Source organism: Gorilla gorilla, chromosome 19 (genome assembly GCF_029281585.2).
Source record: "Gorilla gorilla gorilla isolate KB3781 chromosome 19, NHGRI_mGorGor1-v2.1_pri, whole genome shotgun sequence".
Classification (NCBI taxonomy): Eukaryota; Metazoa; Chordata; class Mammalia; order Primates; family Hominidae; genus Gorilla; species Gorilla gorilla.
Window position 1 is genome coordinate 31,008,511 of NC_073243.2, and position 13,474 is coordinate 31,021,984.

Below are 13,474 nucleotides of genomic sequence, written 5' to 3' on the forward strand. Positions count from 1 at the left end.
TTCACAGCCCTGGAGGCTGGGAAGTCTATGACCAAGACAATGGCTGATTCGGTTCTTGAACAGGCTTTCTGTCCTCTTCTTATAAGGGCATTAATTCCATCATAAGGACCCCACTCTCATGACCTCATGTAAACCTAATTACCTTCAAAGGCCCTATTTCCAAATCCCATCACACTCAGAGTTAGATCTTCAGCACATAAATTCTGGGGGAAACAAATGTTCATGCCATAACACACACTGCTGACCCTTTCTTTCCATTTCCATAGTTGTTTAACTTTATTATTTATAATATTTTGGAGGAATATCATAATTATCTTTTGGGTACTTATTAATTTTTTAATACAAAATGCATTTATTAAGCAGTGAAAATGCTAATAAAGTCATATAGTAGTTGCTTCCTATACTATATATATCTTGCGACATGTGAGAAAGATTTTGCATAATATATGTAATGCTATCATTCAAACATGTTTAATAAGTAGGTCAGAAAGAGAAGAATGTTTTCCATCTTCAACCAAACTAAGGATACATTCCAGGTCCAAATCACCAAATACATGAACTTAGATTTAAATGTTTGTAGTCAGGCATTCAACTGTTTAATTACAGTCCACCTGGAACACACATTTTATTCTCAGTTCTCATATCAGCAGGGCATTGATAATGTGTATTTGTCTAACGGCAAGTCTGAGCATTAGCTTTTGATAGCATTTTAACCCAATTTAATATTTCTGTGTGTGCTTAAGTGGATAGACAAGCATTCTCCAACACTTTTTCTGATGCTGGAAATGTTCTCTGTCTGTGCTACGAAATGTGCTAACCACTACCCACATGTGGCTTTTGAGAAGTTGAAAGGTAGATAGTGTGACTAACCAAATTTTTATATTATTGTAATTAATTTAAATTTAAATGTAGTAGCCATGTGTGGCTATTGGACACCATGCCTCTAGGTTATTACCACTGGTGTCTAGATAGATCAGACAATTCACAGAAGCCTCACACTTAACCCCATTCTTCTTAATGTCAAAGCATGGAGCCTGCTACTTCATCTCTCTACACTTTTGAGTTATCACTCATTTTTTACCCTAACATAAGTCAAGGTAGATATTATGCCAAAAATTATAGAAAACTATTGTTAGGCCAGGCCCGATGGCTATAATCCCAGCCCTTTGGGAGGCTGAGGGGGGTGGATAATGAGGTCAGGAGTTCGAGACCCACCTGACCAACATGGTGAAACTCCGTTTCTACTAAAAATACAAAAATTAGCCGGGCATGATGGTGTCCACCTGTAATCCCAGCTACTCTGGAGGCCGAGGCAGGAGAATCCCTTGAACCTGGGAGGCAGAGGTTGCAGTGAGCTGAAATCACGCCACTGCACTCCAGCCTGGATGACAGAGTAAGATTCTGTCTCAAAAATAAAAAGTAAAGAGAAAAGAAAACTAGTGACAAAATCAGTAACTTAGCAGTTTTCCTTGAACTCTTTGATGTGGTTCAATAAATAATCTTGTGTTTTTCTTTTTCTTTTTTTTTTGACAGAGTCTGGCTCTGTCACCCAGGCTGGAGTGCAATGGCGTGATCTTGGCTCACTGCAACTTCTGCCTCCTGGGTTCAAGTCATTCTCCTGCCTCAGCCTCCCGCGTAGCCCGGATTACATAATCTTGTGTTTTTAGTATAATCCCTATATGTTGATTTTATTATCTTTAAAATGATAACACTAGGAAGACCTACTTCATATTATTTTATTTTTTTGAGACAGGGTCCCACTCTGGCACCCAGGCTGGAGTGCATTGGTCCTAACAGGGCTCACTGCAGCCTCAACCTTTCAGGTTCCAGTGATACTCCCACCTCAGCCTCCCAAGTAGCTGGGACTACAGGTGGGTGCCCCCAAGCCTGGCTAATTTTTATATTGTTTTATGGAGACAGGGTTTCACCATGGTGTCCAGGCTGATCTCCAATTCCTGAGCTCAAGAGATCTGCCCACCTTGGCCTCCAAAAGGGCCGGGATTAAAAATGTAAGCCACCATCCCCCGCCCTCTATAATTTTAAATTAGGCAACTGAAGTAATGCATACATCATACCATATCATGTTTTATAAAGCATAAAGTCAGGATAATAAGGTGGTTAAGAACATGAACTTAGAGATGAAACCATGCTGGAAAAAGTTACTGAAATTTTAAAAGAAGTATTTTAAATAATACAAAATATTTATATTATCACTTTTTTTTTTTTTGAGACGCCATCTCACCCCGTCACCTGGTTGGAGTGCATTGGCACGATCTCAGCTCATTGCAACCTCCACTTGCTGAGTTCAAGTGATTCTCCTGCCTCAGCCTCCCAAGTAGCTGGGATTACAGACACCCACCACCACACCTAATTTTTGTACTTTCAATAGAGACAGGGTTTTGCCATGTTGGCCAGGTTGGTCTCAAACTCATGACCTCAGGTGATCTGCCCATCTTGGCCTCCCAAAGTGCTGGGTTAATAGGTGTGAGCAACCATGCCTGGCCTATCATTACCTTTTTGATTATTAAAGGGTTACATTAAAATGATAGGATTTAAAATATCATTTAAATTATTCAAATTGTTATTCAAAATTTGAGAAGGAAATACTGGGTTACAAAATAGGCGTTATTCTGTAAGTTCTGTGTCCTGCTCTGAGCATAAGTGGTCTGATATTAGGAAAGTCAATAATTACCTTAGTAGTACTTTCTCTTTAAATACCATAAATAAATAATGTAATTAAATGTACCATTTAATCATTACATGTGGTAAATCAGTGACACACACACGCACACACACTCACAGTGAATTTACCAGATGCATCCCATCAGTCTGGCAAAACACCTATGATTAATAAAATATATGTGGAGACATATTGGTCCCTACTCTTCAGAGTAAAGTTCAGGTGGATATGGATATATTATCTTTTCCTTTGAAACTAAAATTAAGGTAATATTCTACCTTTTAAGGGGATAATCATTCTCATTTTTAACAATGAGACTATTTCTGTCATTCACTTACCTATTTCACAATTCTGAGACAGGCTGAAACAAACAAGAAAAAACCATATGTATTAACATGTTACCTTATATAAAAATTATTTTGACTGTACTTCTGCCCTTTATTAGGATATATGCTAATTAAATATTATGTTAAAGGATCTATAAATGGTGATGAAATAATTTTCAAGTACAGTTTAAGTAAAGCTACATCTACTCTTGCTGCTCCTGTCATAGCCTAGATTTATAGCTAATTTTCATGAGTTACCGTTTTGTAATACACATCCCCCCAACCATGCCACTTCCCAGCTTTTAAAAGAACGTAAGGATTTTTAATAGGAATTTAGAGAAAGTATTGCTGCCTCCTATCAGAATTTACTGGCACCTTTGCTCACAAATTGGAAGTAAAATATGTCACTGTGACCCTTACTGGTATCCCTGATGTGTGACATCAATTGCACATTTTCTTTCCTCTGATTTTATGTGTATGTTTGGTAGATCAGATAAACCTGGGACATGTCGGCCGGGCACAGTGGCTCACTCCTGTAATCCCAGCTATTCAGGAGGCTGAGGCAGGAGAATGGCTTGAACCTGGGAGGTGGAGGTTGCAGTGAGCCAAGATCACGCCACTGCACTCTAGCCTGGGGGACAAAAGCGAAACTCCATCTCAAAAAAACAAAAACAAAAACAAGAAAACCTGGGACATGTCAAAATTTCTATAATGAAATGTTTGTGTTTGCCTAAAATAAATTCCTATTAGAACAATAAAAGTGAGAAACAAAACAAATGTAAAATGGAAACAATTTATATAACCTGGCAAAACACAGTAACATTAACCTATACTTAATGAACACATCGAAACTCAAAACCAATAATCTATCATTGTAGTAAAAATATACAACAGAAATTATGAGATGGCTTCCTCAGTGAAAAGCACTGTGTGTACAATCAGTCCCTAGGTGACTTCATATTTTTCTAGTCTAATTCTAAGAATTTGCTCATAATACTAAAAATGGAACTGTTTTCCAAATAATATTAACGTCTATCTTTGTCTATCACCATTGTGTCAATATTTGTGTGATCCTTTAAAATTTAGAAGGCCTAGAAGGATGCTTTTGCTTTTGCAATACAAAAAATGGCCTAACACAGATACAGATGACAGAGATATAGCTAGATAGAGGGTCACATTTTGAAATTTAGTTCTCGAAGGGACTTATTTCACTGCAAGTTTGAAATTATTCTAGTTTTAAATTTAACAAATGATAAACCTTATAGAATGATAACACAATTGTACATGTTATAAAGTCACAGGTTATATCTAATGATGTACCAATCATTTTGTGTTGAGGTTGGTAGCATTTTCTTTTTTTACTGAGACTTCAAGTCTTAGTAAATGAGAACAGTTTTTACACAGAGGGGCCCTAACACCACCACATACTGGGGCTGTTCTCAGACTGTGAGGTTCTGCCAACACCAAGCCAGGATGAGAATTTTATTCCTCATACTGTTCTCGGTACTTGTTTGTATCCCATAATATCCCCCCAAAAGTTCATTTTTTATGCTGTTTGCTATTCGCTTACATTTAATACATGTATCAAAAAGTTATCTTCATTTTTTTTTTTTTTTTGAGACGGAGTTTCACTTTTGTTGCCCAGGCTGGAGTACAGTGGCGCCACAGTGGCTCACCGCAACCTCTGCCCCCTGGGTTCAAGCGATTCTCCTGCCTCAGCCTCCCGAGTAGCTGGGATTACAGGCATGTGCCACCACGCCCAGCTAATTTTGTATTTTTAGTAGAGACGGGGTTTCTCCATGTTGGTCAGGCTGGTCTTGAACTCCCGACCTCAGGTGATCCATCTGCCTCAGCCTCCCAAAGTACTAGGATTACAGGCGTGAGCCACCACGCCCGGCCTATCTTCGTTTTTAAAATAAAATTTTATACTATCGTTTAATCTATGTCCCTATAGAATAATCTTGATCCATATACTTTTGTTATTACAGGCAGAACAAGATAAAATTCCTCTCTCTGGAATAAATGCCATGACCACCGCATTTTGAGCATTATTTTTTTAAAATTATTTTTTAAACAGAAATGTATCTAACTTACAGTAACCAAATTCCTTTTCAAAGTAACTACATTTCTTTTAAGTGAAAAATTAAATATTTACCTTCTGTCATCAAGAATTCTCTGAATACAAAATATTTATTTTTTTAACGTTAGAAGAAATTGAAAATATCTACATGTACTAATCTAAAAATACAGGCCCATGCTGTTAACATTAAGTCTTCCAAATTTTAAGGAATAGGTATTTAAATACTATGCACTTTGTTTCCAAATTTAGAAAGTGTTTCAACCTTTTGGCTGGGCATGGTGGCTCATGCCTGTATTCCCAGCACTTTGGGAGGCTGAGGTGGGAGGATCACCTGAGCCCAGGTGTTCCAGACCAGCCTAGGCAACATGGTGAAATCTCATCTCTACAAAAAATTACAAAAATTGTCCAGGCATGGTGGCACCACCTGTATTCCCAGCTACTTGAGAGGCTGAGAGGGGAGGTTTGCTGGAGCTGGAAAAGTTGAGGCTGCAGAAGGTAAAGTGTCGAGGCTAACAGACAATATTTAATTTTTCACTTAAAAGAAACATTGGTTACATTGAAAAGAAAGTTGCTTAATGTAAGATAGATAAATCTCTGTTAAAAAAAATTTTAAGTGAGCCTTGTTAGCACCACTGCACTCCAGCTTGGGTGATAGAGCAAAACCTGTCGAAAGAAAGAGGAACTAAGGGAGGGAGGGAGGGAAAGAGAAAGAAAAGGCGAGGGAAGGAAGGGAGGGAGGGAAGGAGGGAAAGAAAGAAACCAAAGAAAGAAAATGTTTCAAGCTTTACAGTAGCAAAGCCACTCTGTAATGAATAAACCACAGAACCAAAACAATCTAACCAACAATATGATAAACTTCTGATTTGAATATCAAAACCAATTTCAATAATAAATATATGGTATGAAAACCCCACAAAGGTCAAGTAGGATGTGTTATACTTGAATGAAATTATGAGTTGAGAATAGGAAATCTATAAATCTAATCAAACAAATTGAAGATTTATGAGGAAATTGTACTGCCAATGTATTACTTGGCAAGTTATTCAGTGGAACACAAAGATATTCTTAAGGAAGTTGCATATATATTTTAAAATGTTACCATTGAAATGGATTTTTTAGGCCGGGCGTGGTGGCTCATGCCTGTAATCCCAGCACTTTGGGAGGCCGAGGTGAATGGATCACCTGAGGCCAGAAGCTCGAGACCACCAGCCTGGCCAACATGATGAAACGCCATCTCTGCTAAAAATACAAAAATCAGCCGGGTGTGGTGGCACGTGCCTGTAATACCAGCTACTGGGGAGGCTGAGGCAAGAGAAGCGCCTGAACCCGGGAGGTGGAGGTTGCAGAAAGCCGAGATGGTGCCACTCCACTCCAGCCTGGGCTACAGAGCAAGACTCCATCTTGAAAAAAAAAAAAAAAAAAGTGGATTTTTAAAACTGAGGACATTAATAACTTGAAAAAGTATTCAGGGATAAAGAGAGAAAAAATAAATTTAGATTGTTGTTTACATATATAAATATATTTTAAAAGATAAGCTTGTCTTTTTTTTTTATTCCTGAAATAAAAGGAGCAGATATTTAAATCCCATGCCTTTCATTTTAAAATTTGGGAAATGCTTACAGCTTCCCACATTGAAATTTATACTAACACAACTAATATAATATACAGAAAACAAAATTAAAAAAAAAGGAATTCTCTTGACCAATCTATTTTCTTGATTTTTAAAAGTCTAAATGTATACTCAAAGAAAGAAAACTATTAATAATTGATTCTCTTATTCGAAAATATTTACTGATCATTTACCTTCCACTAAGTGATTTCCAGCTCATGGAGATAGATCAGTGGAAAAATACATAAAGTTGCCCAGCTTCGTTAAGCTTAAATTATTATTATTTTTTGAGACGAAATCTCGCTCTGTCGCCCAGGCTGGAGTGCAGTGGCCCCATCTCGGCTCACTGCAAGCTCCTCCTCCCGGGTTCATGCCATTCTCCTGCCTCAGCCTCCCAAGTAGCTGGGACTACAGGCGCCCACCACCAAGCCCAGCTAATTTTTTTTTTTTTTTAATTTTCAGTACAGACGGGGTTTCACCGTGATAGCCAGGATGGTCTTGATCTCCTCACCTCGTGATCCCCGCGCCTCGGACTTCCAAAGTGCTGGGATTACAGGCATGAGCCACTGCGCCCGGCCCACGCAGGGACTTTAAAACATGAGTATTATGATACGGCTTGGAATTCTAAAAATTGCATACTGTGGTTGCTTTGTGGAGACTGGATTGAAAAAAAGGGCAATGATAAAGCCTAAATTCATATAGAATATGGCTAGCCTATAATTTTGAGAGTCCCTGAAATAAGAATGTATAATAGTTCTCAGGCTGGGTGCGGTGGCTCATGTCTGTATTCCCACCACTTTGGGAGGCCAAGGCAGGTGGATTGCTTGAGGTCAGGAGTTCAAGACCAGCCTGGCCAACATGGTGAAACCCCATCTCTACCAAAATACAAAAATTAGCTGGGCGTGGTGGCAGGCGCCTGTAGTCCCAGCTACTCGGGAGGCTGAGGCAGGAGAATGGTGTGAACCTGGGAGGCAGAGCTTGCAGTGGGCAGAGATGGGGCCACGGCACTCCAGCCTGGGTGACAGAGCGGGACTCCGTCTCCAAAAAAAAAAAAAACACAAAAACCAAAACTTGTATTAAATTGGCTTTTTTAGAAATAGCATTTTGACTTATAATTCAGACACCATCAAATAATGTACAAAAATATGCTGCTTCCTTTCCTTTCTCTTCTTACCAGACAATTGTCAATTTTCTTTTCAACTTCTTTCTTCTACTTGTTTTTTTAAAAACACTCTGCACATTTCCAATCTTAGTACTGCAGAAACTAACTCTGTGGTCAAACCACATATACAGGAAGAGTTGAATTATATTCAAGCATTTTTAAAATAAACAATTCCCCCTCACTGTTCTGTGATTATTTTATATAATCGAATGTCTTCCAGATGTACGTCCCAAACCAAACATACATCTGGTTTGCACATCTGGTTTTCCAACTCTGCTGTGTTGTCTAATTGCATCAGAATTATCCAAAATTATAATAATAAATAGATAAATGGGCACAACTCCAGATTTATGAAATCAAAATTTCCAGAACCCAGGAATATACATTGAAAAATGTCTCCCTCAGGTGATTCTGACGTCACATGTGGTCCGAGGTTACAATGCAAGGAAAATTACCTTCCTTGCCCTCCAGTTGACCCCTATATCCACATGTCCTCTTCCTCTTTTGCATTCTGCTTTCTCTCCTTCTGCACCTTCGTCCGTCCTCTCTTCCCTCCACTTCTTCTAGTCCAGATCCCAAGCCCTCCCTCACCAATTCTCCTAAAACTCCAAATGGTCAGTTGCCTCTAAAGGTCCGTCTGTTCCATGAACAAGTTATGCGGGCAAATGTAGAATTTAAGCTTGGGCCCAGCTGAATCAAGAGCTGCAATTAAAGATTTCCCTAAACCCAGAGGGGACCAGCAAATACTTATAGAAGGTTATAGATTTCCTGTGAGTGCAGATGGCTCAGGGTGACCGGATGCTGTAGACCAAATCTTATTGTCCCCCTCAAATTCGTGTGTTAAAATCGAATTCCTTATGTGATGGTCTTTGGAGGTGGGGCCTTGGGAGGTGATTACGTCATGAAGCAGAGACCTCATGAATGGGAGTAGGCTCAGGCCTGTAATCTCAGCAACTCTGGGAGGCTGAGGCGAGTGGATCGCCTGAGATCAGGAGTTTGAGACCAGCTTGGCCACATGGTGAAACCACGTCTCTACTAAAAATACAAAATGACGGGTGCCTGTAATCCCAGCTACTCAGGAGGCTAATCGCTTGAACCCAGGAGGCAGATGTTACAATGAGCGGAGATCGTGCCACTGCACTCCAGCCTGGGTATCAGAGTGAAACTCTATCTCAAAAAAAGCAAAAAAAAAAATGAAAGCAGGGGGTAAATTGTATATGCATGCAAACATCAGGGTCATGACACCTATTTATCAGGATTTGAGAAATTAATTAATTTGACTGATTTTGGGCCACAGAGTCATTGGATAACTTGATTCCATTTAAAACAAGGGATGATTGGTTTGGTTTCAACCTATTCTGTTTTTCTAATTCGTCCTTTCCCACACTCTACTCAGAATGAATTTGACATTGTAAAACTGGCTTGTATCATAATGGCTACTATGCTTTAAAATAGGGTAGGTGCTTTGGGATCGTTGGAGTTTTAATGTACAAACCATTCATAATTTATCCCCAAAGCAGTGTGGATTGTTTTGTGAATGTTCTACATCCCCTGATCTGAAAACTGACCAGAAAAGCTACCACTGAGATAAAGCAGCCATCTGACTTAGGGGCCTCCTTCCTCCCACTCTCCAACAAGCCTGGAAATAAAGGAAAATCTTGAGTTCCTTCAAGGGAAATTCTAGGCACCCAGCTGGCCCTGAAAAGTAATGAGCAACTTGATAAACAAGATCATAATAGTAGCTTAAAACAATAGCCAAGGCAGTTAGAGTTGTGAGATGTTTGGTTCCCTATAGAAACTAATAGTAACATTTTAACACAAGTCCCTGAGTTGTTTTTCAGAAACCCGAAGCCCCACCAAATGGATCCCCTGGCATGCAGACCTCAGATAAGGGGGAAACAGAACTGAATTTTGAATCTCTGTTCTTTCTTCTTTTTTTCTTTTTCTTTTCTTTTTTTTTTTTTTTTGACAGAGTTTTGCTCTGTGGCCCAGGTTGGAGTGCAGTGGTGTGATCACAGCTCACTGCAGCCTTGACCTCCTGGGCTGTGGCAATCGTGCCATCTCAGCCTCCCAAGTAGCTGGGACTATAGGCATGTGCCACCAAGCCTGGCTAATTTGTTCTTTTTTTTTTTTTTTTTGGTCGGAGTTTTGCTCTTGTCGCCCAGGCTGGAGTGCAATGGCGCGATCTTGGCTCATGTCAACCTCTGCCTTCCGGGTTCAAGCAATTCTCCTGCCTCAGCCTCCCAAGTAGCTAGGATTACAGGCGTGTGCCACCATGCCCGGCTAATTTTGTATTTTTAGTAGAGGGCGGGTTTCTCCATGTTGGTCAGGCTGGTCTCAAACTCCCAACGTCAGGTGATCCGCCCGCCTCGGCCTTCCAAAATGCTGGGATTACAGGCGTGAGCCACTGCGCCCTGCATTGTTTTTTTGTTGTTGTTGTTTTTGTAGAGATGGGGGGGTGTCTCACTTTGTTGCCCAAGATGGTCTTGAACTCCTGGCCTCAAGTGATTTTCTCCATCTTTGTCTATCACCATTGCATCAATGTTTGTGTTATCCTATAAAATTTAAAGGCCTAGAAGGATGTTTTTGCTTTTTGCAATATAAAAATGGCCTAACACAGACATAGATGATATAGATATGGATAGGTAGGGCGTGTATTTTGAAATTTGTTTCTCCAAGGGACTTATTTCACTTCAAATTTGAAATTATTCTGGTTTTAAATGTAACAAATGATAAACCTTATAGAATGACAACACAATTGTATATATTATAAAGGTACAGGGTATATCAAATGATGAACCAATCATTTCGTGTTGAGGTTAGTAATTTTTTTTTTTTTCCTGAGACCTCAGTTCTCGGTAAATGAGGACAGCTTTTACACAGAGGGGCCTTAACACCACCACACACTGGACTTGTTCTCAGGCTGTGAGGTTCTGCCCACACCAAGCCAGGATGAGAATTTTATTCTTCACACTGTTCTCAGTACTTGTTTATATCCCCCCAAAAGTTCATTTTTTATGCTGTTTGTTCTCTCACATTTAATACATGTAACAAAAAGTTATCATGGTTTTTAAAATAAAAAAGTATGTTATCTTTTAATCTATGTCCCTATAGAATTATCTTGATCCATGTACTTTTGTTGTTACAGGCAGATCAGGCTAAACTTCCTCTCTCTGGAATAAATGCCATGACCACTGCTCTTTGAGCATTATTTTTCTTAAATTATTTTTTAAACAAAAATTAATCTAACTTACATTAACCAAATTTCTTTTCAAAGTAATCACATTTCTTTTAAGTGAAAAATGTTTACCTTCTGTTATAAAGAATTCTCTGAATACAAAATATTTATTTTTTTTAAACTTTAGAAGAAATTGAAAATATCTACATATTACTAATCTAAAAATACAGGCTCTGGGTTTATATGGTGTTAACATGTCTTCCAAATTTTAAGGAATAAGTATTTAAATGCCATGCGCTTTGTTTTCCAATTTAGAAAATGTTCCAACCTTTTGGCTGGGCATGGTGGCTCATGCCTATAATCCCAGCACTTTGGGAGGCCGAGGTGGGAGGATCACTTAAGTCCAGGCATTCGAGACCAGCCTGGGCAACATGGTGAACCCCATCTCTACAGAAAATTACAAAAATTGGCCAGGCATGGTGGCACTACCTGTAGTCCCAGTTACTTAAGAGGCTGAGATGGGAGGATTGCTGGAGACAGAAAAATTGAGGCTGCAGAAGGTAAAGTGCTGAGGCTAACAGATGGTAAAGATTTAATTTTTCACTTAAAAGAAATATTGTTTACACTGAAATTTGGTTAATGTAAGATAGATAAATTTCTGTTAAAAAAAATTTAAGTGAGTCTTGTTAACACCACTGCACTCCAGCCTGGGCAACAGAGCAAAACCTGAAGAAAGAAAGAAAGAGAGAGAGAGAAAGAGAGAGAGAAATAAAGAAAAAGGAAGGAAGGAATGAGGGAAGGAAGGAAGAAAGGGAGGGAGGGAGCGGGGGGAGGGAGAGACAGAGACAGAGAAAGAAAGAAGGAAGAAAAAAGGAAGGAAATAAAACAAAAAAGAAAATGTTTCAAGCTTTACAGTAGCAAAGCCACTTTGTAATGAACAAACAACAGAACCAAAACAAAAAAGGATTCTACCGACCAATCTAACCAACAATACAATTATGAAGTTGATTCAAATATCAAAAATCAATTTTAATAATAACTATATGGTATGAAAACCCCACAAAGATCAAGTAGGATGTATTATACTTGAATGAATTTATGAGTTGAGAGTAGGAAATCTATAAATTTAATCAAACAAGTCTAAGAATTATGAGGAAATTGTACTGCTAATGTATTATTTGACAAGCTATTCAGTGGAACAAAGATATTCTTAATGAAGTTGCATATATATTTTAAAATGTTATCGAGGTAGATTTTTTAAAATGAGATGAATAACTTGAAAAAGTATTCAGGGATAAAGAGAAAAATAAATTTAGATAGTTTCCATATATAAAATATATTTTAAAAGCTAGGCTTATCTTTTTTTATTCCTTAAATAAAAGGAATGGATATTTAAATCCCATGCCTTTCATTTTAAAATTTAGGAAATGCTTACAGCTTCCCACACTGAAATCTATACTAACACAGCTAATCTAATCAACGGATAACAAAATCAAAACAAATGGAAATCTCTTGACCAATCTATTTTCTTGATTTTTGAAAGTCTAAATGTATACTCAAAGAAAGAATACTATTAATAATTGATTCTGTTATTTGAAAACACTTATTGATCACTTACCTTACACTAAGTGATCTCCAGCTCATGGAGACAGATCAGTGGAAAATATGTAAAGTTACCCAGGTTTGTTAAGCTTAAATTCTAATGAGGGAGAAAAGAAGTAATAGCGCAGGTACTTTAAAACAGGAGCGTTGGCCGGGCACGGTGGCTCACGCCTGTAATCCCAGCACTTTTGGGAGGCTGAAGCAGGTGGATCACCTGAAGTTGGGAGTTCGAGACCAGTCTGGCCAACATGGAGAAACCCCGTCTCTACTAAAAATACAAAAAATTAGCCGGGTGTGGTGGCGCATGCCTATAGTCCAGCCACTCGGGAGGCTGAGGCAGGAGAATTGCTTGAACCTGGGATGCGGAGGTTGCGGTGAGCCCAGATTGCGCCACTGCACTCCAGCCTGGGTAACAAGAACCAAACTCCGTCTCAAAAAAAAAAAAAGTGTGTTATGATACGGCTTGGAATTCTAAAAAATTGCATACTGTGGTTGCTGTGTAGAGACTGGAATGAAAAAAAGGGCAACGATAAAAGCTTAAATTCATATAGAATATGGCTAGCCTATAATTTTGAGGGTGCCTGAAATAAGAATTTATAATAGTTCTCATTATTTCCCCCAAGAAATCTCTGCAGTAGAGCCCTGACCGTGTGAGGAAAGTAGTGTAGTTACCAAGTGGTGAGGGTGGGAAGGTGAATTTGAAAACACCATTTGGAATTACTGCACTTTAAAGGCAAAGCTGGCAGGTTTTCCATACACAACAGATCCGAAAATGTGTGTGTGTGTGTGTGTGTGTGTGTGTGTGTGTGTGTGTGAGATGGAGAGACAGAGAGAGAG